Raw genomic sequence first — 3,811 nt, 5'->3', positions numbered from 1 at the left:
CCCTAGATCCCCTCCTGCTTGGTTGGGCCAGCTCTCTAGTATGCTTCCCATAATATCCCCTCCTGGCATGCTGTGCCTCCCTCTTCTAAAAAACATGACTATAATAAATTCTTCAATTTTATGTGACTTTCCAAGTATAATATCTGCAGTTGTGCTGAGATCATATAAAGATCATACAAAGATACATACTGAGAGACTTTACTCCATCATCTAGAACACATTGTTGTTGTCTAATGAATATTTCCCACTATCTTAAAGGAGCAGTTAAGTTACTTATAGACCACATTGAGCTTTTTCAAGATTGCTTTTGGTTTTGTTTTGCTTTTAAAAGTTGTGTCTGGAAGAATTCCCTTCATTCAGGACCATTGAAATCATACTACTATGATACTACGATGTTACCATTTGAGGTCCCTCAAGAATATCTCCTATATTTGATGTGTGTTTGGCTGCTTCAGTTGTGTCTGACTCGTTGTGATCAATCCCATGAACTGTAGCCCACCACAGGCTCCTCTGTTCATGGGATTCTCCAGGCAAGAATGACAGAGTGGCTTGCCATGCCCTCCTCCAGGGGATCTACCTGATCCAAGGATCAAAGCCAGATCTCTTATATTCCCTGCAATGGCAGACAAGTTCTTTACCACTAGTGCCACCTGGAAAGCCCATATATTTGATGAGGTCTCTGTGAACAGAATGACAGAAACTTGAGCAATTCTCTGTTCTTTGTGAACTCTAGGGATTGTTCACATATAGCTTTCCAGAAACTATTATTTCCTGTCAATAGTTCTTTTCTAACATAAATTTTTTTTCTATGTATGTGCACATTGATGTACAGTCCAAGACTTAAGAGGGTCTTACCCAGTTTTCTGCAACATGGTCTCTGTTTTTTCACCTTTTTCAATTGTTTTACTGCTCCACATGACACTATGGAGATTCTACTATTATTTTTACTTTACTATTCCTGAAAATTATAGCTAAGAAAAATTATCAACTCATTAAACATTCATTGATCAACTCCAGGAAATTGACATAATAAAACAAGAACAGACTTTGTGTAGAGAGGCATACGCTATTTGTCCTTTGTTAAGTGACTTAAATTCTCTGTGCTTCAGCTTATTCAACTTTAAAATGACTGTGATTTTAATATCTGGGTTGGTATAAATATTAATGATCATATATATAAATATCTAGTACACATTGTCTCAAGTAGTTAACCCATACTAGATATTCTAAATGCAGTAATGGATATATCTATTACTATTATGACAATTTGTCAGGCACTATATGAGATAAATTCCATTTATTATATTATCTAAATGAACCCTTCTATTTCTGATAAATTGGGATTATTACAATATGAAAAACCCAAATCTCAGAAAGTGAAAGTAACTACACTTTTTTTTTTTTTACTCACTATGCAACATTTATGGAGTTCTTGTACATATTAAATACTCTGCAAACTTTTTGGAATTCAAAGATTAATAAAGTTAATGATGAAATTAATGGGTACTAATATATACAAATGTATTTATATTGCAACCTATACCAAAGATATTGAAATCAGTAGAGGGCACTGTGTTTTACCAGTGATTTCACATATATTATCTTATTTTATACTGTTAGATAAGTAAGAGTTATTACTTTAAAATCATATAGAAACTGAATTAGTTTCTAGTATTGTGTGACTCAAAGTTAGAGATTATGGCTATTATGTATGCTGGGAATAGAGAAGAAATTGCTATGAGAATGGGCCAAGTGGGGGTTTGGTATAAAGTATTATTAGTTATCTATTGTATCTGTCTTTGTCTACCTTATCAGCAGTTGGCCTCCGTTTTACATCAACTTAATTCCCACTCAAATAGTTCTTTTTCTTTTTTTTTACTTTGTAGAAAATGCAATAAGATAAAGGTGAGGCATTATATTTTGATTCATGGAAACAACAAAAAAAATCATTAAATATTTATTTTCCAATACTTGTCTGTATGTGATAATGCTCATTTATAGTTATTGCTTTAATATTTGATTATGACAACTGTTTTCAAAAGTAACTTAAATGACTAATATTTATAAAGTAACCAAGGACCAAAAAGTAACCAAGTAACAAGGACCAACTGTAGAGCGTAAGGAGCTCTACTCAATATTTTGTAATAACCTATATGGATAAAGGGGCTTCCCTGGTGGCTCAGAGGATAAAGCGTCTGCCTGTAATGCAGGAGACCCGGGTTCGATCCCTGGGTTGGGAGGATCCCCTGGAGAAGGAAACGGCAACCCACTCCAGTATTCTTGCCTGGAGAATCCCATGGACAGAGGAGCCTGGCGGGCTACAGTCCACGGGGTTGCAAAGAGTTGGACATAACTGAGAGACTTCATTTTCCATATGGATAAAGAAAGGATATACATATATATATGTATAACTGAAACACTTTGCTGGACACCGGAAAATAATACAACACTGTAAATCAATACTACTCCAATACAAAATGAAAACTAAATTAACAAAACAAGTTAAAAGTTATCTTAAAGGAAGTGTGAAATGTTGGTTAAATATATCTTTAAATTAAAACATGGTATTTTAGAATTTTCATAATAAACAGACTATTTTATATTCTTGCAATTTAATTTGTATTTGTATTATAACAATATGAACAAATGTATCTTAAATTTTTTGTGTGAATCTATGGCAAAGTATAACTGTCAATCTAGATATTTATACTTTTGCTGCAATTTTACTCTATAGTGGCTTTAAACTTTACAAGAATTTAATAGTGTTTCAAATTTAATCACTTTGGTTCTGCAGAATAATAAAGAAGTATGCTTATGCTTAAGTTGGATATTACATTTTCTAGAGATTGTATTTTTGCTTTATTTTTATCTACTGGGAAACAAATAAGTTGAAATATATTTTCTATAGACTATTTTGGTTTAATCTTTTAAAAGACTTTAACCTCGAAAAATAAAGATTTTAAGTAAACAAAATAACTGAAGTATTATAAATGTCTAAAATGGTTCTATTTCTGTATTTTCATAATTTAAGCTCTTTTAATTTAAGAAGTATTCTCACTATAATCAAGATTGAAATGAAATATTTTTGAGATCAAAAAGGAACTTCAATTTCATCTAGCTCCTATCAACATAATTATATAAAAATAGCAGTGTTTGGGAAAACCATTATAGCTAGATTTTTATTTATTCAAGGGGTTACAAACTCAAATCCTTCAACGGCCAGGAAAGAGACATGAATCTGTGAGACAGCCAGTGAAGTCACTAGCACTGTCACTTTCCTTTAGGAAATGGAAAGTGCATACAAACCTAAATACAATCAAATACATTGAGAATAAACAAAAGTCAAGAACTAACCAAGCAAACAATATAAACTTGGCCAGCCATTATTAATGGTGCTGTTGACCTAATTTGGCTGTGATTTTGAGAGCTATGACTAAGTTCTTCCACTGACTTCTAGTCTCTTTCCAATATGGCCTAGTCTCTAATGTTAGAAAAGGAATGGTATACCTTGTTTCACTTAAAATTTTAGATTAAGAAAATTTATCGCCACCTAGTCTATGCAAGGAGATCCATCCAGTCCATCCTAAAGGAAATCAGTCCTGAATATTCATTGGAAGGACTGATGCTGAAGCTGAAACTCCAATACTTTGGCCACCTGATGCAAACATCTGACTCATTGGAAAAGACCCTAATGCTGGGAAAGATTAAAGGCAGGAGGAGAAGGGGACAACAGAGGATGAGATGGTTGGATGACATCCCCAACTCAATGGACATGAGTCTGAGTAAGCTCTGGGAGTTGGTGATGGACAGG

At 33.5% G+C, this 3,811-nt stretch overlaps 1 non-coding gene across 1 annotated transcript; it reads left to right on the top strand.

Moving 5' to 3' along the window:
- The first annotated feature begins 2,168 nt into the window (after positions 1-2,168).
- On the top strand, positions 2,169-2,240 carry TRNAY-GUA (transfer RNA tyrosine (anticodon GUA)). Its single transcript has one exon. It is a non-coding gene; the product is annotated as a tRNA-Tyr (tRNA).
- Positions 2,241-3,811: the final 1,571 nt, after the last annotated feature.

Source organism: Dama dama, chromosome 29 (genome assembly GCF_033118175.1).
Source record: "Dama dama isolate Ldn47 chromosome 29, ASM3311817v1, whole genome shotgun sequence".
Taxonomy (NCBI): domain Eukaryota; kingdom Metazoa; phylum Chordata; class Mammalia; order Artiodactyla; family Cervidae; genus Dama; species Dama dama.
This window is presented reverse-complemented; position numbering and strand designations above follow the sequence as displayed.